This window comes from Lynx canadensis, chromosome B4 (assembly GCF_007474595.2).
Source record: "Lynx canadensis isolate LIC74 chromosome B4, mLynCan4.pri.v2, whole genome shotgun sequence".
Lineage (NCBI taxonomy): Eukaryota > Metazoa > Chordata > Mammalia > Carnivora > Felidae > Lynx > Lynx canadensis.
The window spans coordinates 132,993,800-133,020,728 of NC_044309.1; the positions used below are offsets into that span (position 1 = coordinate 132,993,800).

General features: G+C 42.7%; 1 protein-coding gene across 3 annotated transcripts in view; it reads left to right on the plus strand.

Moving 5' to 3' along the window:
- The first annotated feature begins 220 nt into the window (after positions 1-220).
- The window catches only part of SGSM3 (small G protein signaling modulator 3), a 51,552-nt gene continuing 24,843 nt past the window's right edge, over positions 221-26,929 (plus strand). For 2 of the 3 annotated variants that reach the window (XM_030320734.1, XM_032594043.1), the window contains exon 1: positions 250-344. The gene's annotated coding sequence lies outside the window, so the exon portion shown is untranslated. Of the gene's footprint in view, positions 345-26,929 lie in introns of all 3 variants that reach the window. The other variant, XM_030320733.2, reaches the window with a different exon arrangement.

A 26,929-nucleotide genomic window follows, 5' to 3' on the forward strand; every position in this document is an offset into this window, starting at 1 on the left:
TATCGCTGAGCTAAAAATGGGCTTCTAAGGTCGTCTGTGCCCCAGCCCGCCGGGGAGCCAGAGCTCGGCTCGGAAAGGAGGCTCGCGTGCTGGGTCAGTGAGCGCGCGGACCCCAGCTCCGCCACAGCCCAGCCGACCCAGACGACTACAGCCCCCACCATGCCCCGCGGCCCCCGCACCCTCCCAACCCCTTCGACTCGGCCCAGTGCGCGTGCGCGGTGGCGCCGCCGAGCGCTGACTGGGTCCCAGCTGCAGAGCCGCGGAGACGCGAGCCTGACCCGCGTTGGCACTGAGGTGGCGGGGACTGGCGGCGGCTGGACAGCTGGACATCCCGCGCCGCGCAGGTGAGTGCGGAGGGAGAGGTCGGCGAAGACTCGCTGTGTCTGCGGGGCCCGGCGCCCACACCTGCCCCCCCACGGTGAGGGTGCGGGGGCGACTGTGGACAGACCGACTGACGGACGGACTGACAGGCAGACGGGGCCGACGAGGGGAGAAGGACTGGCCGAGGCCGGGGAGAGCGGCGGGGCCGGACCTCGCAGGTGCCCGCGTTGGATGGGGGCTCTGGGCGCGGGCTCTCGCGGTGCGGGTGCCGGGCCTGCGGGGCGGCGGCTGGGCTCGGACCCCGAGCAGCTGCGCCCCCGCGTCCCTCCTCTGGGCGGGGGCGGCCTCCGAGCCCCGCCAGCCGGAACAGGGCCGCCGGCGCCAGAGCCTCGGTGCCGTGGAGGCTCGAGCCCGTATACATCCCCCTCAGCAGAAACCGCAACTCAGCCCGGGAACCCTTTTTTTTTTTTTTTTTTTTTTTTTTTTTTTTTTTTTTTTAAAGCTGCCTTGGGCACATTTAAACTGCCAGCTCTTCCTTAGCTCGAACTTGTGACTTTCCGTCGAAGATTCAGGTCCGGGGTCAGGACACAGGCTCAGATCGAGGCTGAGACTCGTTACACACCGTCATGTGTTTGTATTTTAACATTGGGGAAACTGAGGCATGTGTTAGCCAGGATCACCCAGCGTGGTTAGGATCGGAATTCCGAGAATTATACTTAGTTTAATGAACCAGGATGCTTTTTATATGGAGGGGAAAAAAGGTGTTCTAAAGTTTTTTTTTCTGTGACAGGTGACTGCCTTATTTTCCAGTATCTTCTGCTGCAAGTGAAATCTGTGGTGGGTTACTGGCTTTTTGGTGGGTTGTTGGAGGTGCCCTGGAATATTCTTTACCCTTCTTTCTTATTCTTTCTTGGTAAATTCAAGTTCCTAATGAGACCCAGATTCACAAAAACTGAGTTTTCAACCTTGACTTGATTACTTGTAGCTTTTGTGATTATGTTTGTGATTAAGTTTGTTGATACACATATATTTCCTACTTCTTTTCTTCCTCATCTTCTTTTCCCTATCTTCCAGTTTTCTCCGAACTCCCATCAGTAGTTATATCGTCTTTGTTTTCTGTATTTATTTCTGTTCTCCAAGATTAATTTGTAATTGATTTTGAATGGAGGCCGGTATCTTTCTTGTCTTCCAGTAATCCCGGGTAGATGTAGCCTCAACATCACTAAAATTGTCACAGTAGCCTGCACTTGAGTCTTCTTCCCTGTGTTCCTTCTTAAGCATGGAGATGTGTGATCTGGTTGAGAGGGGAGGGGGGTGAGGTGTTTCTGTTGATCCGATACGAGTAACAGGTGAACGTGAGCGGAGCATTAACTTCAGTTAGTATATGTGCTGCCGCGTCAAGCACCAGAGCATCAACTTTAAAAGGCTGTGAACAATACTTGCTTAAAGATTTTCAAAAAGCATACTAATCTTGTGAATTTGGAAACTTGTCAGGTTGACGGAAAAGGTGGTGAACTGGAATAGCACCTGACAGAAAGGAGTCTGACATTAGGGTGAAATATTGAGACAGGAACTCTGGAGAAACCATCCCTTTTATCATACAGCCATCTATCTGTGCCTGGGGTGGATGCCGGGAACACCTTGTTGGCTTAGGAAGTTAAACAATGTCCTGTGTGTTTGTGTTTTCAGTTTCTCTCTTCTTAGTGCTCAGTGAGTTTTGGCAGGAGCCCAGAATCTTGTACATTTGATGATTTAACATCAGTTTCATTGGCTTGTTCTCCAGATTGTGTCTATTTCCTCAGCTGGTGACATCAGTAATTTTCCACAGCAGCCATTCATGAGCTCATGCAGACTGTCACAAGGAAGTGGAATAGCACAGAGGGTGGTACACAAAGAAGTAAGGATCTTGTTTCCTTGCCATCATACATATTTTAAAAAATGTTTACTTATTTATTTATTTTGAGAGAGAGTGTGTGTGCATGCTTGCATGTGAGTGGGGGCGGGGGAGAGAGAGAGAGAGAGAGAGAGAGAGGAGAGAGAGGAGAGAGAGAGAGAGAGAGAATGAATCCCAAGCAGGTTCCATGCCACCAGCGCAGAGCTTGACCCAGGGCTCCAACCCATGAACCGTGATCATGACCTGAGCCGAAATCGAGTGTCGGATGCTCAACTGGCTGAGCCATCACATAGTAACACATAGACTGAGATAGGAAATCCGGACTGAAGCACAAGCTATGCGAGAGGGTTTAGAACATCAGAGAGCAGGCTTCTTTCTGCATACAATAATAATCATCAATACCATTTATTGGATTTCTTCTGTTTGCCAAGTGCTGTAATTGTCACAGTGAGGTGTAGGTATTATCATTCTCTCTTTTTTTAAAATTTCTTTTCTTGTAAACGTTTATTTATTTTTTGAGAGAGAGAGAGAGCGCAAGCCGTGGAGAGGCAGAGAGAGAGCGCGCAAGCCGTGGAGAGGCAGAGAGAGAGGTGAGAGAAATTCCAAGCAGGTGCTGCGTGTTCAGCACAGAGCCTGATGCAAGGCTCCAACTCATGAACTATGAGATCATGACCTGAGCTGAAGTTGGTTGCTTAACCAACTGAGACACCCGGGTGCCCCCATTCTCTTTTTATGTATGTCAAGTTGAAGTACAGAGGTTAAGTGATTTGCCTATAGACATTGTAAGTAACAGATTCACATTCAAGCCTATCTGACTCTGCCATCTCTGCTCTTTTTATTTTATTTTTTATTTTTTTTTTAATGTTTATTCGTTTTTGAGAGAGCACGAGTGGGGGAGGGGCAGAGAGAGGGAGACACAGAACTTGAAGTGGGCTCCAGGCTCTGCGCTGTCAGCACAGAGTCTGACGTGGGGCTTGAACCCACGAACCGTGAGATCATTACCTGAGCCAAAGTCAGAAACCCAACCCACTGAGCCACCCAGGTGCCCCATCTGCTCTTTCTAATTGTGCTGTACTACCTTACAAAAAAAATAAGTTCAAATCTTGCTTATTCTTAAAAAAATATAAAACTTGCCTGTGATCACATTTCTTCTTTGAACTACTTCCATTTCTCTTCTTTTCCTTTCTGGGCTTGTTCTTGAAGGGCAAACACTATGCCCGTCATTTCCTTGGACTCCTTGGTTCATTGCAGTCTGGCTCCCACTGTCTACTCTGTTGAAATGTTTTCGTGAGCTCCACTCAGCTATTTATTGAGTATCTGCTCCACCATCTTCTAGACATATAAAGAGATTAAGACATGGTTCTTGCCCTGAGGGAGTTAGGGACTAATGAGGGAAGAAAAAGAATTGTATACATGTCAACATGATGTGTTAAACTACTGACCAAGCAATCTTTGCTCTTGGGAGTTGGGGGAAGAATACTTCACTGAGAAAGTGACTCTGGACTGCCACCAGAGAGAAACTCTAAATTGTTCCATGCTGTCAGGACTGCATGATTAGGTGTAGACTTTTAGGAGAAGCTGTATCTTGCCAGTGAGAGATGATACAGTCGAAATAGAGTCTGACAGTCCTGGGAACTGAGCCTCAATTTCTTTTTTGTAATACCTGCCTACAGTGTAAGCTCCATGAGAGTAGGGCCTCTGTCTTTTTCACCACTTCCCCCTAGGTAATCACTAAGTATCTGTTGAATGAATACTTCATTGGATGTGGTATTCAGAACACAGTAGTACTCTGAGTAGTACTGTATGACAAATAACAAAGATTACTTTTAGTGTGGCTTAGGAACTGATTTTGAAGACACCATTGTTTGGATAGTATCCATATAATTATCTCTCCTTTTCGAACATTTAGCCTCATTGATGGTCTTAATTCATAAATGAGAAATGTTTATTTATTTTTTTGGTGGACACAGTTAACTGCATCTTCTAACATTATGCCTCTCTCTCGGTTATAAACACATTCCTACTTTTTCTAAGTGTGATGCAGGTTTGGTATGTATAGTTTTTTTCTCTGCTAATGTGAATTGTTTTGGAGAAGTTAACTTCTTTGGCATCATTAAGTAACTTTGTCAATAAGAGTAACATTAGAAATGAGATTCAGGGGGCGCCTGGCTGGCGCAGTCGGTTGAGCGTCCGACTTCAGCCAGGTCACGATCTCGCGGTCCGTGAGTTCGAGCCCCGCGTCGGGCTCTGGGCTGATGGCTCAGAGCCTGGAGCCTGTTTCCGATTCTATGTCTCCCTCTCTCTCTGCCCCTCCCCCGTTCATGCTCTGTCTCTCTCTGTCCCAAAAATAAATAAACGTTGAAAAAAAAAACTTAAAAAAAGAAATGAGATTCAGGGGACACCTGGGTGACTCAGTTAAGCATCCGACTTTGGCTCAGGTCATGATGGCATGATTTGTGAGTTCAAGCCCCGCATCAGGCTGTCTGCTGTCAGCACAGAGGCCGCTTCCGATCCTCTGTCCCTGCCCCCCACTCTGCCCCTCCCCTGCTCATGTGCTCCCTTGCACGCACGCGCGCTCGCGCTCTCTCTCTCTCTCTCTCTCTCTCTCAATAAATAAATAAATAAATAAATAAACATTAGAAATGAGATTGAGTGGCGCCTGGCTGGCTCAGTCGGTGGGACATGTGACTCTTTATCTCGGGGTTGTAAGTTCGAGCCCCATGTTAGATATAGAGGTTACTTAAGAATAAAATCTTTAAAAAAGCAAAAAAAAAATTATATTGAAAGCACTGATCAGAAGGCTTACCCTTGGTAAGGGGCTGATTTCCAAATAGGTAAGAGACTTTTCTTCCTTAACAAAATAATATGAATATTCCTGGTCTTCTCTAGAGATCTGATTAGCCTTCTAGCTAACATTCTAAAGACGTGTATCAACAGTTCATTTCCTTCTTCTTGTGTTTGAGTTTCGTTTGTAAATATCCTTAATTTCTGTGACTTGAAGTTAGGGTTAAAGTCCAAATACCACTTTTTTCCCCCTCCACTTTCAAAGTGTATGGAGTATAGTAATTAGGAACACTTACAGTGAAGTTCAAATTCTGCTCTTCCACGTTAAACTTTGAAAACTTAACACAAGTGATGTAACTTCCCAATGCCTCATTTTGCTCATTTGTAAAATTGGGATACCTACTACTGCTATCACCATAGTAACAGCTAATATTTGTTGGGTGTTTATTATATACTCAGCACAGTTCTAAGAGTTTTACTTATATTACCTCGGTCTTCATAATCACAATTGTTAGAATTATGCCCACTTAAGGTGAGGAAACAATCACAAGCTAAGTAACTTGTTCAAGGTCTCAGAAATAAGTGATGGAGTCAGGATTTGAACCTGGGTAGTCAGACTCCAGAGTTCGTGCTCGTAATCTTCTACTTCATAGGGTTGTTTTGAAATAATCTATGTAAATAAATAAAAATAATAATCTATGTAATAAAATAATCTGTGCAGTGTGACTCTGATAGGCAGTCAGCAAGTGTTGGCTACTGTAGTTAGCTTTGAGTTTATAAAGTGTTTCACATACATTTTCTTATTTGGTTGCTGCAGGTACAACAAAGTGTTGTTGTGACCACCACCTTCTTACAGATAGGAACTGAGGCAGAGTTCGGTCACTTGCACAAGGTCATACAGCAAGTGTGGGGGGCTATACCTTGGCTTTCCTCCTCCTCTACACCTGGATTCTTACGTTGGATTTGAGGTATCACATTTTGAGAGAATTTAGTGAACATAAGTTGTTTCAGCCTGCCCAGCATCCAGTGTAGGTTTTTCAGGGAATAGCAGCTCAGTTTTGCTTTGAGGAAACAGTCCATCCCTGACCTAGTAGGTGGGTACGTGACCCAGGTTAGGCCAGTAGACGTTAGGCAAATAGATGTATTCCTCTTTTCATTTGAATGTTAGGTTGAGTGACACAGTGACAAGCTTCCTTCATCACAACCATGGATTAATTCCTAATATGTGGATACTGGAACTGCTCTGTATTTGTTCCCAAAGACCTGATTCTTTAGCTTTTCCTCAGTTCTGTGCTCTACCTCCTATCCTTCCAATAAATCTTATGTTACATAATGTAAGTTACCCAAAGTCAGTTTTTCTGGCTTGCAGTTGAGACTCCCTTAACTTACCATTACAAAGCATAAGACCATGTCACTTAGAAAAGAGTTAAAACAACTGGTTAACTTTAACCTGAAAAGAAGAGAAATCTGAGAGAAGACTTGAAGACTGTCTTCAAATATCTGAAGCATGTAGTGTACAAAGTGTCCCTAAAAAGGAATAAAGACTAGACATTACTAGGAAACAGATTTCTGTGCTATTAGAGTCTAAAAGAGCTATTTGAGGATGGATGGGCTGTCTGGTCTATGGAAGTAGATCAAGGCACTAACATTGTTCAAGCCGGGGCACCTGACTGGCTCAGTTGGTACAACATGCAACTCTTGATCCCAGGGTCATGAGTTCAAGCCACACATTGGACTTAGAGCTTACTTTAAATAAATAAATAAGTAAGTAAATGAAAAAAAATTAAAATAGTTCAAGCCAACACAAGTTCCTCACTTGGGAGGAGTAATAGGGGTATAATAATCTAATGGGTTGTACTAAATGACCTATAAAGTTCTCTGCAATTATGAGAAAATTCTTTTTTTTTTAAGTTTTTAAGTTTTTTATTTTGAGAGAGCGAGAGAGCATGAGCGGGGGAGGGACAGAGAGAGAGAGAAAGAGGGAATCTCAATCAGGCTCCATGCTGTCAGCACAGAGCCCAACATGGGGCTTGAAATCACCAATCATGAGATCATGACCTGAGCCAAAATCAAGAGTCAGATATTTAACCAACTGAGCCACCTAGGTGCCCCTAAGGAAATTATTTTCTAATTTTTTTCATGTTTATTTATTTTTGAGAGAGAGCATGAGCAGGGGAGGGGCAGAGAGAGAGGGAAACAGAATCCGAAGCAGGCTCCAGGCTCAGAGCTGTCAGCACAGAGCCCAGTGTGGGGCTTGAACTCACAAACTGTTAAATCAGAACTTGAGCCAAAGTTGGACGCTCAACCAGTTGAGCCATCCAGGTGCCCCACAATATAGTTTCTTATTTATTTTTTTTAATTACTTGTTTCCCCTCTAGAATGCCAGATTCTAGAAACAAAGGATTTTTATCTGTTTTGAGCACTATAGTATCCTTATCCATTGTCGCATGGTGCCTGGCACATAATAGGCACTCAATAAATATATATTGAATGTATGAATATTTCCTCCATGCAAAATCACCATTCATTCTGCTTTGTATTCTAGGAACATAGCTCATTCTGTCAACTTTGGATCTTTTCAGTTAGTTGCTTTCCTTATTCTCTGGTGCCTTTTTTGTTTCCTCTTTTCTTTGTATCATAGCACTTTAAGACTAGAAGTCTGAGATCATCCCCTTCACAAGGACTAGAGATCCCAATATCATACAGCTCATTAATGACAGAAATAGGGTGAAGGTGGTGGTTGACAGTTAATCTTCTTATTAAACTGTAGTGCCCCTAAATCTTGCTTAGGTCAGGCCCTTATAGAGCCTAGCACAATGTGTTCATGTCCCTCAATGAATTATTAAGTCAATAAGTAAATATGTGTCCCCTTTATGAAGGCTGTTCCATATCTACCTGTATTTATCTCTTTATTTCTTTGAACTTCAATAATATTTGTAGTTTGTTCTCTTATTTTTATCTGGCCTTGTCTTGTTTACCATTTCATGTGTGTATATTTGCCTGGTCAATGAAATTGTGATCCCATAAACAAGAGGCCTAACTACAAATCCCAGTGCTGTAGGATGCCTGGGTGGCTCAGTTGGTTGAGCATCTGATTCTTGGTTTCAGCTTGGGTCTTGGGATCGAGCTCCATGTCAGGCTCCATGCTCAGTGTGGAGCCTGCTTGGGATTCTCTCTCTCACTCTGCCCCTCTGGCTCTGTGCTTCTCTCTTCATGTGCTCTCACTCTCTCTCTCCCTCTGCAGGAAAAAAAAAAAAAAAAGAAAGAAAGAAAGAAAGAAAGAAAGAAAGAAAGAAAGAAAGAAAGAAAGAAAAAAATACCCAGTCCTGGGAGGCAGTATAATAGTGAAATACTACACAGTAGAATTTTCTGTAATGATGGAAATGTTTCTGTGTGATTGTTAACATTTTTTTTTAAATCTTTTTTTTTTTTTTAATATTTATTCATTTTTGAGACAGAGAGAGACAGAGCATGTATGGGGGAAGGTCAGAGAGAGAGGGAGACACAGAATCTGAAACAGGCTCCAGGTTCTGAGCTGTCAGCACAGAGACTGACGCGGGGCTCAAACTCACGGACCACGAGATCATGACCTGAGCCGAAGTCGGACGCCCAACCGACTGAGCCACCCAGGCGCCCCGTTAACATTTTTCTTTATGCAGTGTGTGTGTGTGTGTGTGTGTGTGTGTGTGAGAGAGAGAGAGAGAGAGAGAGAGACAGAGAGAGAGAGAGAGAGATTAAATAATTACATTTATCCTCATTACTCAAAAGTAATCAGTAAACATTTGGGCATTCATTTCTTTTTTCTTAAGTTTATATATTTATTTTTTAGTAATTTCTACACCCAACTTGGGGCTTGAACTCACAACCCCAAGATCAGGAGTCACATGCTCTTCCAACTAAGCCAGCCAGGCACTCCTGGGCATTCGTTTCATTATTCATTCATTAATTGTAAATTTTCCAGTTTTTCCACAGTGAGTATCTATGACTTTTATAACCAGAAAAAAATATTAGTGGATTTGTGTGAGTGGGGTTTTTTTTGGTGTGTGTGGTTTATTTTTGTTTTGTGATTCAAGAATAGGTAGAAAATGCTATAGGGGAGCCTGGGTGACTCAGTCAGTTAAGCGTCTGACTTCGGCTCAGGTCATGATCTGGTGGCTCGTAAGTTTGAGTCCCACATCAGGCTCTGTGCTGACAGTTCGGAGTCTGAAGCCTGCTTCAGATTCTGTGTCTCCCTCTCTCTCTGCCCCTTCCCTGCTCATGCTCGCTCTCTCTCTCTCTCTCTCTCTCTCTCTCAAAAATAAATAAACACTAAAAAAAATTTAGAAAATGCTGTAGGCAAATAAACAGGATAGTAAACTTTGGAAGTGAATTAAAGTTCATTTTTTAAAATAGATGTATGTTGCAGAATGCATGTGTATTTTATGAATATGTATATTCTTTAAAAGTTGCTGCAGCTTTTATTTTTGTAAGTTATATTTTCTTTTCACATTAATTCACATAATATAAGCACATTATATTCATCCATATTAAGAAGAACCAAGTGCTTAGGAAAAAGTTACAGGAAAATTTTACTAATCGATGTAAGCCATTAGGAAAAGCACAAGTATTTTAACAACACAAGATATTGCATTTAAGAACTAGAAAGTACAAACTAAAATATTATATTAATTTATTATACAAAATTTAAAAGGTAAATCTGGAAGCTCACTGACACAATAAAAAATTCCAAATTACTTTGATAAAATGAATGGTTATGACCTAATGAAGGGACCTAGAATTTATAGATTTTCCACTTGGCCACTATGGCCAGAAAGACCAACAAATGTGTGAGGCATTGTTCGGAAATGTTTTGGAAACAAAACAAAATAATATTACATCCTTTATTTTATTTTAAACTGAGATGGTTCTGAATACTTTGTGTTTTTGTGGTAGAATAATAGATTCCTTTAATTTCTAGAAAAGGACAAATAATAAGCATGAAAGATTACCCTTATTGCTACCTAACATTGTATATAAATTACTATGTAATTTATTAAATTACATTAACAATTGTTATTTGACATTATGGATTGATTTGGCCCTCTTTCTATCTGACTAGACTGAAAGCTTCATAAGGCAGGGATTCTGTTTTGTTCACTGTTATCTCCTAGAGTCTAAAATGGGGTCTGACCCATAGTAAGCACTCATTATATTAAATGAAAGGATGATGCCTGCCATGTGAGGTTAAAGTAAAAAGATGAGGTCTGTCAGTTTGAAAAAGGGGCGGGAGGAGACTGAGATTTACAGTGGCATTGTGTCAATAATAGCTGGATGTGTTGGGCACCAGATTTTTAGTTTATCTATTGCTGTGTAATAGTCACTCCAGAATTTAGTGGCTCAAAAAAAACAATTATTTTTATTATCTCTTGCTCAGGAGTTGACTGGGCTCCACTAGGCAATTTTTTTGTTGTTGTTGTTTTTAAGTAAACTCTGGGGCACCTGGGTGGCTCAGTGGTTAAGTGCGTGACTCTTGATTTCAGCTTAGGTCATGGTCTCATGGTTGTGCGATCAAGCCCCATGCTGGGCTCCAAGCTGGGCGTGGAGCCTGCTGAAGATCCTCTCTCTCTCTCTCTCTCTCCCTCTCCCTCTCCCTCTCTCTCTCTCCCCCCCCTTCCCCCTCTCTCCTCCTCCCTCCTTCCCTCCCTCCCTCTCCCTCCCTCTCCCTCCCTCTCCCTCCCTCTCCCTCCCTCTCTCTCCCCACTCTTCCTTCCCCCATCCCTCTCTTTCTCTCTCTCCCCGCTCTTCCTTCCCCCCATCCCTCTCTTTCTCTCTCTCTCAAAAAAAGTAAACTATGCACAAGGTGGGGCTCAAACTCACGACCCTGAGATCAAGAGTCGTATGCTCTACCGACTGAGCCCAGCCAGGTGCTCCACCACCAGGCAGTTTTTGCACAGGGTATCTCAAGCTATTGCAGTTAGCTGGAGTTGGGGCTGGAGTCATCTGGGAAGTTTCCTCACTCACATGTCTTGGGGTCGATGGTGGCCATCAGCTGGATCTCAGTTGAGGCTGTTGGCCGAAACACCCACACGTGGCCTCTCCATTTGACCTTACCTACCTCACAGCGTGGCAACTGTGTTCCAAGAGCTCCTATTTCAAGGGAATAAGGTAAAAGTGCATGGCATTTTTATGACATATCCCCAGAGGCCACATAGTGTCACTTTCACCATATTCTCTTGGTTGAGGCAGTCACTGAGCTTTGCCTGGGTTCAAAGGGAGGGTACACAGACCCCACTATTCAGTGGAAAGAGTGTCAGTGTCACATTTTAAGAAGAGCATGTGGGATAGGTTATATTGTGGCCCAGCTTTGGAAAATATTGTCCCTATGCTAAGTATATGAAACTGTGCTAGGGGTTCTAAATACTTTTTCAGCACTTTAATCTGCAGGCACTACACCATAATTTACTGATAGGGTAACTGAGGCTATGAGAGATTAAATATTTTACTCAAAGTCCACATAGCTAAGTGGCAGAACAAGTTGTCAAACCCAGGACTTCCTGCTCTTACTGTACCATGTATATATAAAGTGAATATAGGTTTCTTCATCAAATCTGAAACTACTAAGGAAGGTGTATTCAGGTAGGTACCTCATAAAACAGGTAATTAGATGAGTCACTCGGCAAACATTTATTAAATCCCTATTAAGTACTAAATGCTGACAAGAATTCACGCTTTAAGGAGCTTCCAGTTTATTAGAGATAAGGTAGACACACTAGTTAAAAATGAGAGAAATGTAAGTACGTAAGTGGCATTTGATAGGTACAAGTAAATGTTGAGAGAAAGGACTGGGGAAAGCCTCACAAAAGTGCCTTTGAGTTGCACACCGAAAGTTGGATAGGATCTGAACATTCAGAAATGGGAGGTGGCCTTCAAAGCAGGAAACAATATGAAAAAAGAAACAAGATGAGATAGCAGTGAGTGGTCTAGATGGCTGAGGCATAGGGTACGTGCAGGGAAAGTAAGAGCTGACTCAGAAGGTAGATTGAGGACCACTGAAGAAGATGAGAGAACTCTGTAATTAGTGCTGTGCTTCAGCAAAGATTTAGTGTTTATTTAACGTGAATGGAAAGAGAGTCTGGAGGCACAGAAACCTGTTACAGTGGCCCAGAAAAGTGGGGGTGAGGGTCTGGTTAAGGCATTGGAGATAGACATGATTAGACATACTTTTAAATGTAAAATTAATAGACTTTGGAACTGATTCACTGTGAGAATAAGACAAATATAAGAGCCAGAAATTACCCTAAAAGCTTAAGAGTCTGAGTGTCTTAGAAGAAGAAATAGGAAAATCGAAAAGAATCATCTGAGATGGAATAAAAATAGATTCATTTGAGAACCCCAGATTTTTTTTTTTTAAAGTTTTTATTTTATTTTTGAGACAGAGAGAGACAGAGCATGAAGGAGGGAGGGGCAGAGAGAGAAGGAGACACAGAATCGGAAGCAGGCTCCAGGCTCTGAGCCATCAGCCCAGAGCCCGACGTGGGGCTCGAACTCACGGGCCGTGAGATCGTGACCTGAGCTGAAGTCGGACGCTTAACCGACTGCGCCACCCAGGCGCCCCAAGAACCCCAGATTTTGATGTGTAATGATTAAGTCAGTTGAAACCATCCAGCAGGAAGTTGGAAATATCAGGAGCGTTGCTAGGGCTAGAGGTAGAGACTTGTGGCATATCTGTACAGTAGTGACAGCTAAGTCCCCCTTAGCAACAGGAACAGATTCCCCAGTAGGAATCCATTAGGAGTGGATTAAAAAAGAGAAGCGTGATTTGGAGAATGTCTTTTTTGGGGGGTCTGGGGAAGAAGAGGAGTCAGCAAAGAAGCAGTTAAGTAGGGAAGGAAAACCAGTGTGGTCAGTGCCCTGAGAGTCATAGAACAGTTTCAAGAAACCCAGGTAAGTTAGCAGAGTCAAATGCTACAGGGAGTTTAAAGAAATGAGGACTCCATATGTGACAAGGAAACCACTGGAGACCTCTGAAAGTCTGGGTGCTGAGAGAGGAAGCTAAGTGGCAAAAGCTTAAGGAGCAAGTTGACGGAGGAGCAAGTTGATGATTCGACTCTGCCTTTGAAAATGCAGCAGGGAGGCAGAGGAAGGAGAGCTGGAAAGGTAGGAGGTTTGAGTAGGTCCAAGTTGCCTTGTTTGGGTTTGTTGTAATTAAGGATGAGGGTGAACCGAGCGTATGCACTGCACACAAAGCCAGCAGAGAGGAAGACTGGAGATGCAGTTGTGGAAGTGGGTGGAAGGTTATTATGGCTGGAGGACTTAGCCTGTGAAGGAAGCAAGCTGCATCTTCCTCTGGGAGGAAGGTGGAAAGAGAAAAAAGCGACAAGATGGGGCAGGTTTTTTAAAAATTTTTTCAAAATATTTATTTTTGAGAGAGAGAGACAGAGACATTATGAATGGGTGAGGGACAGAGACAGAGGGAGACACAGAATCTGAAGCAGGCTCCAGGCTCTGAGCTGTCAGCACAGAGACAGATGCGGAGCCTGAATTCTTGGACCGTGAGATCATGACCTGAGCCAAAGTCATAGGCTCAACTGACTGAGCCACCGAGGCACTCAAAGATGGAGCAGTTTTGACAGGAGGAGGAGGAAGTTGAGGAAGCCTTAGCTGAATGACCTCAGCGTCATTAGAGTGGAAACCAGGTCATCAGCTGGGAGGGAGTGAGTGGCAGCAGAGAACAGTTGGGGGTCTGAAGAAATGGGGAGAAGGCTTGAATGTAGCACTGAAGGGAACATGATAGAAAGCCATTTAGAGATGAATGAAAGTCGCTGAGCAATAGTGAGGATAAATTTCCTGGAGTAACATGAGCAAAGAGAGCAGTGCGAACTTACCTGGGACTGGATGAGACAATTTCAGTGATTAGTTCAAAATGGTACTGTAGTTCCTACAATGTAGAAGTTAAGTGTGTGGACCTGATTGTTTAAATCAGCAGTATTAAGTATGATATACAAAGAGATAACAAAAAGTAGATTATCTAATGGAAGGTAGGTCCACAAAAAGAAAAAAAAAGCTGTGGTCTACTTAATCCGAACTTTTACAACAGCAGGACAGCCTCTCATAACATCTCTCCTGGGATTTCTTTTGGTAAATGATGCTGGTCTAAGTGTGATCCAGTCTGCTGGTTCCCATGTTTTCCCCAAGTTTTTGATTCAATTTTAGGTTTGAACAGTGGAAATTAGAGACTTAGCTTCTGGTCTGGCTGTGTCACTTGTTCACTGTATGGCTTTAAATCAGTCTTTGGACCTGTTTGGCTTCAGTTTCTTTTTTTGGGAAAAACAACAACAACAACAACAACAAGCGGGACACGAACTCAAAAGATCCTTCTAGTTGTGTCATGCATGACTCTGTCGTTCATGGCTGTGCTAAGTGCCTTTGTCCTGTACCCGGTATTGAAGAAGCTAATGATCTCTAAATATTGGTGCAGATCTGTTGGAGAAATTAATTTGCTCTTATAATATGGGAATTCACTCCTGATTTATCTGCTTAATTTGGAATTTTCACAAAGATTGATGTTCCTTTTTTTAATGTTTATTTTTTTTTAATTTTTTTAATGTTTATTTATTTTTGAGAGAGAGAGAGAGAGACAGAGACAGAGCTCCAGAGACAGAGCAGCAGAGAGAGAAGGAGACACAGAATCAAAGCAGCCAGGTTCTGAGCTGTCAGCACAGAGCCCGACGCGGGGCTCGAACTCACGAACCGTGAGATCATGACCTGAGCCGAAGTCGGACGGTTATCCGACTGAGCCACCCAGGCGCCCCTAATGTTTATTTTTGAGAGAGAGAGAGACAGCATGAGCTGGGGAGGGGCAGAGAGAGAGGAAGACAGAGGATCCAAAGTGGGCTTTGCGCTGACAGCAGCGAGCCTGATGCGGGGCTCAAACTCATGATCTGTGAGATCATGACCTGAGCTGAAGTCAAACGCTCAACTGACAGAGCCACCCCGGTGCCCCAAAATTGGTGTTTCTTAATCCAGCTGCTTATGTTATGTTTTAACCTGGACTCCACTGGGCTCCATACCCCAAGCCAAGGTGTTTTGTTCTCACACACCCACAAGTAGCTTCACGGTTTTCCCTGGAGATTGTGCTGCATAGTTGCCAATGACAGCTGTGCTGGTCAGTGTGGCATAGAGGGACAGCTTTTTTTTTTTTTTTTTAATTTTTTTTTTCAACGTTTATTTATTTTTGGGACAGAGAGAGACAGAGCATGAATGGGGGAGGGGCAGAGAGAGAGGGAGACACAGAATCAGAAACAGGCTCCAGGCTCTGAGCCATCAGCCCAGAGCCCGACGCAGGGCTCGAACTCCCGGACCGCGAGATCGTGACCTGGCTGAAGTCGGACGCTTAACCGACTGCGCCACCCAGGCGCCCCTAGAGGGACAGCTTAGTACACAGTCCTGGCTCAGTGTGTGACATGGGCAAGATGTTTAACCTTCCTGAGCCCTGGTTTTCTCTCGTTTCTTAGCAGTATGTTAAATACTCAATAAATACATCATTCCTTCTTTCATTGGTACCTTCTTTCTAATACCTCCATCCACTCACTGCCACAAAGTAAATAGGAGTGGATTACCATACTTTAGAGTTATTATGTAGGTATTTTCATATCTGCAAATGAGAAATTCCCACTATAATTTTATAGTCTGGCCAAATAAATGACTTAAAGCAGTTTGCTGGGGAGCCTGGGTGGCTCATTTGGTTAAGTGTCCGACTCTTGATTTCAGCTCAGGTCATGATCTCACAGTTGTGAGATCGAGCCCTACATTGGGCCCCTCGCCAAGCATGGAGTCTGCTTGGAATTCTCTCTCTCCCTCCCTGTGCCCTCTCCACTGGTGCTTATACTCTCTCTCTCGCTCTAAAACAACAACAACAAAAACAGATAAAGCAGTTTGTTGACCTCTGTGGTTTAACTATATGAGAAATAGGAACTTTGCTAACCATCTGTCTTGTTCCTTTTATGTGCCATATGCTCCTATGTTAACAATTTAAATATAAATTTTTCAGGGGCCTTTTTTGACAGCCCTCAAGGGGCTTTATTTCCTCAGAAACTTGTGTCTGCTGTATTTCAGAGCTGCCTGAGTTGCAGGTAGCTAACCATTATTTGTCTGACTTTTACTGGTGAGTGTTTGTTACCCCCGCCCCCTGCCCTTCATAGTGGGACTGAGAGAAGGTTCGAGTAGTACTTTGCTTTTGCTTTCCTTATCACCATCCTGGGTACTGCCAGGCTGTAAATCCTAGGAGAATGTTCCTGGAAGGGACTCAGGGAAGTGACCAGACTGCTTCAGATGATTAATTGTTTTATGGAAAGACCTAGAGTAGCCTAGCATGGGTCAGAAGTCTGCATAGGAGAGCTGCATTTAACTGGAATTTCTGTGCGGGATGCTGGGGTGAGGTTCCTGTTCCCCTGCCCTGTGTTTCCACAGTCTGTGCTCTGCCTTGCACAATCGCACCTAACTGTTGCCTAAAAGAGCACCCTCTCTCTCTGGTCACAAAGAAAATATTACAGCAGTCCAGCTGTAAGCCTGTGGGCGCAGGAGTGCAGCTCAAGGTAGAACTGATTACTGAAGTCACCACTCTGCTCCTGATGCCAGTTTGGGGGAAGGCAGTTGACAAACGCAGATGAGATAGTGGGTCTTCACCTCACATGTCTTCAGCTCTAAGGGAGATAAAGGGTGAGGTGAATAATAAACATGTTTTCAACAAGGATGATTGAAGTACGGGGCCAAGTTAGAAGATTAGCACCGCCAGCTGCCTTATCGTGGTGTTTGGTGGGGCCCACGTTTCAAGACTTTTTTTTACATACTGAAGAGTAATTGATTTAGCAGCATGCTGTGAGAGAAATCTGGGGGTTCTGAGGTCTGAGAAAAGATGTTCTGGCTGGAGCATGGTGCATGTGCTGAGGGCGAGTGAGAGGTGCATGTTGAGAAATGAGGCTGGAATGGTGAGTGGGACTGCTAGGTCATGCAGGGTCGGACTTTTTCCTAAAGTCAGAAGGAAGCAAAAAGGTTTGAAAGAGAAGGAAATGATCAGTTGCATCTTAAAAGGACCTCTCTGGCTGCAGAGTACAGATGGGGTGTGGGGCACGGGGCCAAGACTGGAGGTAGAGATCCCCAGTTGAGAGACTTGTAAAAACCAAAAACCATGATAGTGAAAAATGATGACAGCCCCAACTGAGAAGTGACAAAGTTTGGAGAGAAACAGGAAATTTCAGAAAACGTTAGGAAAGACCTAAGATTTGAAGGGTGGAAGTGGGAGGAAGATGAAGGAGAATTCATTAATCATGAGGTCCAGTTCTGGCTGGAGAAAGTGGTGGATAGGTTGTCATGCCAGTCTCCTCAGATAGGGACCACCGGAGGGGGGCAGAGTTCATGAGGACTTCATTTGAGAGCATGGTATTTTGAGGACTGTGGCAGAGTGGTCCAGTGGGCAGCTGGATGTGCCAGCCTGAAATTTGGGGGAGAAATATGTTGTGGGATGGAAACTGGATCATCTGCTTGTAGGTGTGAACCGAAGCCATGAGAGCCCGTGAGTGTGCAGGAAACTGGAGGAGGATCTAGGACAGAACATGACGGCAGTTTGAGAACTGGCAGGGGAGGAACCAGGAAAGGACTCAAGAGGAGCAGCCAGCAAGGCGGGGGGAAAACCGAAGGGTCACAACCCTTGCACACCCTGTACTGTAAGAACTAGAGTGTTGTCACCAGATCTAATGAACATCTGCTATGGATTGACCTTTAATAGTTCAGGCACATACTGAGGGTGCTAATAAAGCGGAGACACAAAATGCAAAGAGGAAATGGAAATAGCTTGGCATGAGACATTTCATAGAAATAGCAAAAGTCATCTTGGAAAAAAGCTAAATGTTGTTAGACTTCCTCATACTCATTTTTATTTTTATATTGATTAAATAGGGGAGCACCTTAACCTTTCTATTCTATGGCTTTCTAAAGGTCTTTAATTTTTTTTCATGCTTGTTTGAATAGGTAACACATTCAAATAGTTCAAAATTCAAAAGGTACAAAGGGGTATTTAAGTAAAAAGTCTCTCTGCCACCCAGTTTCTCTCACAGGCAGCCTTCTAAGTCTTATGTGAAAATTTCCTCGTTTTTGTATAGATGTTTACCATTCTTGTCACTGTTTTGCTCCTTGCTTTTTTCACTTAGCAACGTATCTTGGAGCTCATTCCCTGTCAGTACATAAATAGCGGATCCATTCTCTTTTTTGAGAGCTGCACACTGTTCCGTTATATAGTTGCAGTGTAACTTACTTAACCATTCCCCTACTAATGGATATTGAGGTTTTCTAATATTTTTCCATCGCAAACAATGCTGTAGGGAGTGTGCTTCTGTAGGAGTCATTTTCCTGAGGTATGGGATAAATTTCCAGAAGTGGGAGTTGCTTGACCAAAAGTCTCCAAAGATTTTAATCCAGTTCTGCTTATTAGAGTTCCTGGCACTTAGAAAGCCTTCAGTGAGTGGTAGCTATTACGAAGATAAATGTTATAGATTGATATGTTATAGATAGTATATTAAATATGTTGTATGATATGTTATAGACAGACAGGAAAAGGGGCACCTGACACAAACCTGAGGCAGAGGGAGTGTCAGAGAGGGCTTCCTGGAGGAGGAAATGTTTGGGCTAAGCCTTGAGTCAGGTAAAGTGGAGGGTGTTGCAAGCAGAGGGAGCAGAAGAAGCCCAGCACAGGAATGTACAAAGGAGTTTGTTGTATGTGGGTATCTTCCAGGAGTTTGGTATCCCCTCCTCAAACAGTCAACACCTGCCACGGGTCAAGCCCTGGGCTAGGTACCAGATAGATATAGGGCAGATGTGTACATATATAAATTACAGTATACTATGAAATAAACAGTAGGTACAATGATTAGTTTTATCAGAGAAGGGGGGTAGAGGGCATGAAGGTTGGAAGGAAAGGTGTTCAAGGAGGTTGCATCTGAGCTAGAATTCTAAAGAATGGTCAAAGGGTGGTTTAGCTCAGTCGTTCTCAAAGTGTGTTCCCTGTACCACAGCATCAACATGACCTGGGAACTTGTAAGAAAGGAACAGCCTCAGGCTCTGCTCAGACCTTCAGATGCGGAAATTTAGCTTTATGGGTAGCACCTGGCTGGCTCAGTCAGTAGAACACATGACTCTTGATCTTGGAGTTGTAGGTTTGAGCCCCGTGTTGGGTGTAGAGATTACTTAAAAATAAAATCTTAAAAAAGAAATTCAGCCTTTTGGGTTTTGAAAAGTCCTCCAGATGGTTCTGATGCACTCCACAGTTAGAGAACCACTGGTTGGGATTATTTAAGGGGAGGGAACAACATTGTAAAGTTAGGGAGCCATAAACTCTATGATATTGTCGAAAGGTAGCTTGTATTTTTATTATTATTTTTTAAAGTAGGCTTCATGCCAAGTGCAGAGCCCAACACAGGGCTTTAAACTCATGACCCTGAGATCAAGTTTTGAGCGGAGATCAAGAGTAGGATGCTTAACCATTTGAGCCACCAAGGTGCCCCTGGAATATAGCTTATATTTTCAAAAAGTAGTTATTTTGTGTACCAATCTAAGGAAATGAGATAAATAAAACTTTTACATTACATGATCAGCTGAAATCACTTATCTTGAAATTTTAATAAAATGGTCACAAGCCCTATACGCCCATTATGTGGGAATTCCAACACCCTCCCCCAGATTTTTCAAACTTAACCCATTTAATCTTCATGAAAACTCTATAAAGTAGGAATTATTATCCCTATTTTTAAACTTTTTAAAATTTATTTTTGAGAGAAAGAGAGGGACAGTGAGTGCACGAACCGGGGAGGGGCAGAGAGAGAGGGAGACACAGAATCCAAAGCAGGCTCTGGGCTCTGAGCTGTCAGCACAGAGCCTGATGTGGGGCTCGAACCTATGAGCTGGGGGTCATAACCTGAACCAAAGTCAGATGCTTAACCAGCTGAGCCACCCAGGCGCCCCAATTATCCCTATTTTTAGACCTTTACATTGGTTATTCCCCAAACAACCTTCGAGGCTCTTAGGAGTAAGGCAGGCTTTACTGAAGATAGGGGATGGCAAAGGGGTTTTACCCTGCAGGAACACAACTTCACTTGGGGTTTAGATTGTCCTTTCCTGAAGAGGCATACTGTCCTCACCCTCCAGCTCCCCCAGCCCACAGGCACACTGAGTGTTAATGTCTCATCGGTCCCTTTGTTCTAAAGGATGCAGCTCCTCACCTTGTTTTTGGACTTCTCTTCCCCTCCTCTTTATAGTCTAGGCCGCCTCTAGTTCTGTTCTCCCCTGCTTCCATATTTCTGTTCATTTCTTCTTTTGCTCGGCAATTGACAGATCTGTCAATTCTTCCACTCCTTCAAGATTTACCTTCCACTTTAATGTGTGGAGCTTATCAAGGTATTTTTCAAAACAAAGATTAACCCCCCCCCAACTCTGGGAGGCATTCTGGAACCAACTATTAAAATAGTAATTCCTCACTGTGCTATAATTATAATATTGTAAAATTTTAAGTATAGGGGTCATTAGGTTAACTGCTTCAAATGGCATCATATTAAACTCTAATACGAATAATCTGTTATTAACCTAATCTCATACCTCGATTTCTGTTTACAAAGCTGACACTTTATTTTTTTTATTTTTTATTTTTAAGAAACTAAATCCAAGTTAGTTGACATAAAGTGTAATGATTTCAGGAATAGAATTTAGTGATTCATCACTTACATATAACACCCAGTGCTCATCCCAACAAGTGCCCTCATTAATGCCTCTTGCCCATTTGGCTCATCCCTCCACCCAACACCCTGCCAGCAACCCTCAGTTTGTTCTCTGCATTTGAGTCTCTTATGGTTTGTCTCCCTCTCTGTTTTTATCTTATTTTTGCTTTCCTTCTCTATGTTCATCTGTTTTGTTTCTTAAGTTCCACATGAGTGAAATCATATGATATTTGTCTTTCTTGGACTTATTTTGCTTAGCATAATACACTCTAGTTCCATCCACATTATTGCAAATGGTGAGATTTCATTCTTTTTGATCGCTGAGTAATATTCCATCGTATGTGTACACACCACATCTTCTTTATCCATTCATCAGTCGATGGATACTTGACCTCTTTCCATACTTGGGCTATTGTTGATAGTGCTGCTGTAAACATTGGGATGCATGTGCCCCTTCAAATCAGCATTTTTGTATCCTTTGGATAAATACCTAGTAGTGCAATTGCTGGATCATAGGGTAGTTGTGTGTTTTGTTTTGTTTTGTTTTGTTTTTTTGAGGAACCTCCATACTGTTTTCCAGAGTTGTTGCACCAGTTTGCATTCCCACCAACAGTGCAAAAGGGTTCCTCTTTCTCTGCATTCTCACCAACGTTTGTTGTTGCCTAAGTTGTTAATTTTAACCATTCTGACAGGTGCAAGGTGGTATTTCATTGTGTGGTTTTTTTTAAATTTTTTTTAATGTTTATTTTTAATGGTTTTTTTTTTTTTTCAACATTTATTTATTTTTGGGACAGAGAGAGACAGAGCATGAACGGGGGAGGGGCAGAGAGAGAGGGAGACACAGAATCGGAAACAGGCTCCAGGCTCTGAGCCATCAGCCCAGAGCCTGACGCGGGGCTCGAACTCGTGGACCGCGAGATCGTGACCTGGCTGAAGTCGGACGCTTAACCGACTGCGCCACCCAGGCGCCCCTTATTTTTTAATGTTTTTTTTTTTTCAACATTTATTTATTTAATGTTTATTTTTGAGAGAGAGAGAGAGAGAGACCGAATGTGAACAGGGGAGGGGCAGAGAGGGAGAGGAAGACACAGAATCCTCCAGGCTCTGAACTGTCAGCACAGAGCCCAGTGTGGGGCTCAAACTCATGGACTTCAAGATCATGGCCTGAGCCAAAGTTGGATGCTTAACAAACTGAGCCACCCAGGAGCATTGTGGTTTTGATTTGTATTTCCCTGATGATGAGTGATGTTGAACATCCTTTCATGTGTCTGTTAGCCATCTGTATGTCTTCTTTGGAAAAGTGTCTATTCATATCTTTTGCCCATTTCTTCACTAGATTATTTCTTATGGGTGTTGATTTTGATAAGTTCTTTATAGATCTTGGATACTAACCCTTTACCTGATATGTCATTTGCAAATATCTTCTCCCATTCCATCAGTTAGTTGCCTTTTAGTTTTGCTGATTGTTTCCTTGCTGCGCAGAAACTCTTCATCTTGATGGGGTCCCAGTAGTTCATTTTTGCTTTTGTTTCCCTTGCCTCCAGAGACATGTCAAGTAAGAAGTTGCTGCAGCCGAGGTCAAAGAGGTTGTTGCCTGTTTTCTCCTCTAGGATTTTGATGGCTTCCTGTCGTATGTTTAGGACTTCCATCCATTCTGAGTTTATTTTTGTCCAGTTTCCCAGCACCATTTGCTGAAGAGACTGTGTTTTTTCCATTGGATATTCTTTCCTGCTTTGTCAAAGATTAGTTAGCCATAAGTTTGTGGGTCCATTTCTGGGTTCTCTATTCTGTTCCATTGATCTGAGTTTCTGTTTTTGTGCCAGTACCATACTATCTTGATGATTGCACCTTTATAATACAAAAGTTGACACTTTAGAGTAGAAAAGGCAAATCTTCAAAAATCCAAATCCTCTCCCAAATGAGACAGATTCATTAATTTCATTTAAACAATTTTCAAAGGGAGAGTTTCTCATAGAATTGTTTTTATTGCAGATTTTGCTGTTAGGTGCTCAGCTGTAACAACAGATGACTAGATAAGTCAATTACAGAATATATGGATATAAAAACTCTGGTTACTGGGGAAATTTTTGGTAATTTAGTGCTCAGTACAGAAAAATATTTTAAAATATGTATTGTTAGAACTGTGCATATATAGAGAAAAACTAAGAACACAGAAGGGAAGAAAATGACTTATTGGAGTAGCAGATTTGTGACAGAATTTTTTTAAATTTTGATTTCCATTAATGTTGCATAAGTACAAAAGTCAGAGAAGAGTGCAGAACTTCCCAAGAGAAACCCAGTGACTGTGTTTATACTCTAGAGATTTTCTCCTGACCTGGAACCCAAATTTATCCTGCTATAGTTTTAAGTTTATCATTTGTGTTTGTATCTGACTGTATTCTCATTGGAAAAGAATTGATTCTGTTCAGAGTGCTCAGAGGTGTTGGAAAGAAGCGCTCCTGAGCCTTGGGCTCTAACAGCCAGTGTCCCACCAGACCCCAGCTTAGGTTGTGGCTCGGGACCAGGTGCATGAACTGTGGAGAAATTCAGGGGACAGGGAAATATTTCTGTAAAAGTTTTTGGATTTGGAAATAGCATTTTCCCCTTACAGCCCACTTTACAATTGCTGTACTTTTCTAGTCTCCTGGTTTATAAGCATCTTTTTTCCTTTAAAATGCTTTCAGTGGCGGGGTGCCTGGGTAGCTCCATCATTCTGACTCTTGGTTTCGGCTCGGGTCATGGTCTCACGGTTCATGGGTCTTAGCCCTGCAATGGGCTCTGTGCTGGTGGCGCAAAGGCTGCTTGGGATTCTCTCTCTCTCCGTCTCTCTGCTCCTCCCTTGCTCAAGCTTTCTCTCTCAAAATAAATAAACTTTAAAAAAATCACCAAAATGGTTTCCGTGGCTTTGCCTTTGGAAAGTGTTGTACTTGAATATAATAGAAAGCAACTACAGCCCCAGGTGAAGTCACACCTGGGGATTTGGTTTAGGCTTTAAAAACAGCAAAACAACAACAAGGAAAAATGGTGCCTTGGAAACTTGACTGTTAAAGTGTTGTCACTTGTTTTTCCAGTGATTACTTAAACTACTGGGGGGAAACTTGTTACAGTAACTTGAAAAATGACAGACTTACCTGTTAGCAGCTTGGGGAGTTCCTGACTTCACAGGTTGCTAAGATGTCAGATTCATGCTGAGCAGTGTTAGTAAAGTGTTAGCTACAAATGAGAAGAGAAGGAGATCTTTTTCACAGTTATAGATAAGCTATTTCTGATATTTGCACTTTTTTTCCCACTTATGCTTTTTAAAAAAATTTATCTCACATTTTGTTTTGTTTATTTATTTGAGAGAGAAAGAGCGTGAGCATGAGCAGGGGAGGGGTAGAGAGAGAGAATCCCAAGCAGGGGTCGTGCTATCAGTGCAGAGCTGGACGCAGGACTCTATCTCACGAACTGTGAGATCATGACCTGAGCCGGGATCAAGAGTCGGATGTTTAACCGACTGAGCCACCCAGGTGTCCAGTTATTGTATTTTAAATCATGTACTGTCTTGATGCTGATGATTCCACCTTTCTTCTGTTCTCTCTTCAGCTCACTCTAATTGGACTGTCACCTTCACCATTAAAACTTAAAACTCTTGTCAAGATCACCAAAAACCTCCAGCTTGCAGAACCAGCGACCCATTCTCTGTCCTCTTACCACTTTACCTCTGGGTGGTACACGACACTGATTATCATCATCATCATCATCACCATCATCATCTCCTCCTCCTCCTCCTCCTCCTCTTCCTCTTCCTCCTCTTCTTGGTTTCTACAGCACCACACACTACTAGTGTTCCTTCTACTTCACTGGCCACCCCTCAAATCTTATTTCCTGTTCCTTTCCTGCCTAACCTCTAAGTGTTGGAATGTTCCAGGATTTGGTTCTAGACCCCCTACTCTGCATTCTCTCCTTGGCCGGGACAGCTAGTCCTGATGATTCCCAGATTCACACCTGTAGTTTTGACGTCTGTGAACTTTATACTCATATACACAATTGCCTAACTGACATCTCCACTTAGAGGGCTAATAGGCATCTCGACTTAACATGACCAAAGCAGATCTCTTGATTTCTAAACCTGAAACTTGCTCTCCCCCATAGTCTTCCTTATCTTGATTAATAGGACCTGCACAGTTGCTCAGGTAAAAAATCTAGGAGTTGTCATTGACTCTTTATTTCTGTTATCTACCTCTCCACCTCCACATTATATCCAGAATCTAGTTACTTGTCACCATCTCAACTACTTTAGTCAGAGATACTATCTCTTTCCTGGGTAACTATAATAGCTTCTATCCTTAGGCCTTCTGTAGTTCATTCTTTACACAGCAGCCAGTGCAGCCAGTGTGATTTCTTTAAAACATGAGTCAGACCAGGTCACGCCCCTGCTCAAAGCTCTCCAGTGCCTTCCCATTAAAATAAAATCCCAGCCTCTTTACCATGGGTAGAAGGCCCTCTGTAAGCTAGCTCCTGTCTGCCTCTCCAGAGCTGTCTGCTATTTCCCCCCTCATCGTTCTACCTCCGACACACTAGCCTGTTACTTCTCCAGTGTAATAAACTCTAGTTCTTTAAGACCCTTGCATGAGCCATTTCTTCTGCTTGGGCTGTCCTTCTAGGTCTCTGCAGAACTGGTTCCTTGTCATCTCTGTGGTGTCAGCTGAAATGTCATCTCCTCAGGCCTTCTCTGACCACTCCTCAACAATAGCCCGTCTGCCCCTACCTATCACTCTGAAACCTATTATTCTGTGGGGTTTTTTTTCATAGTATGTATTATTACTCTGAAATTATCTTACTCACTTATTTACTAATTGTCTTTTTCTGTCACTAATGTTAATAGCTGGCATCTACTAAGTACATACTATGTGCCAGGTATTATGATAAGTATTTACTTACATTTTCTCATTTGTCATCCCCTTTTACAGATAAGGAAGCTGCAGGTTCACAGGAGCAAGAGTTTTGTCTGTCTTGTTTTATTGCTGTCTCTCTAGCACATGGAACAGTGTTTGGCACATAGTGGTTGCTCAGAAAATTTTTTTGTTGATTGGATAGATGAATGAAAGACTCCCAAATTTATCTCTTTAGTTCTGACAGTTCCATGAAGATGTACACTTGTATATCCAGCCCCCTACTTATCTTCTCCAACTGGATATCTGAGAAACATTTATTTTTATTTTATTTTTTAATTTTAATGTTTATTTTTGAGGGAGAGAGAGAGAGAGAGAGAGAGCGAGAGCGCACAAGTGAGGGAGGGGCAGGGAGAGAGGGAAACACAGAAGCCAAAGCAGGCTCTAGGCTCCAGGCTGTCAGCACAGAGGTAGACCTTCCCATTCCCTCTTAACTTTGTCTCTCTTGTTCATCATGTTTCAGTTATACTGAGCTCTTTTTTGTCCCTCCAAGGTCTTACCCACCTCAGAGCCTTTGGATTTGTCATTCCTTCTGTCCTATGACTCTCCACTCCTAGATCTTTGCAAGGCTAGCGTCCTGTCCTTCAGTTATCAACCCAAACAGTACTTCAGAGATTCCTTCCTTGGATTCTATATCACATCAGCCTTTTGTTTTATTCAGAGTACCTCCCACATTTGGGAATTCTCATTTATTTGTCCATCTGTTTATTTGTTTCTGTTTGATTTTCCCCTCTAGGCTGTAAATCATTGTTGTCCTAGCACATAACATGTGTTGGAGAAATATTTAGGGAGTGAATGACTGAAGAATTTACATATTTCTGGGTGCGCATCCTGCGTTATAGTGTTTTCATGTAATGTTAGATCATAAATAGTATCCATATTGCTTAGTCCCAATAATTGGAATTTTTATACTGTTGTGTCTGGCTTTTTTCACTAAGCATAATGTTTTTTTTCTTCTTTTATGTTACTAAGGTATAATTTACATATGATAAAATTCATTCCTTTTAGTGTACAAGTCTGCAGGCTCTGACAGATACGTACAATTACGGAATTGCCAACAATCGGGATACCGAATTTCTCTCACCCCACAAATTGCCCTGTGTAACTATATAGTTAACTGTTCCCCCTGCCCCCATCCTGTAGAAACTACTGGTCTGTTTTCTGTACCTATATATAGTATGCTCTTTCCAGGACGTCCTAAAGCTGGAATCCTGCCGTATGTATCTTTTTCAATCTGATTTCTTTCCTTTAGCATA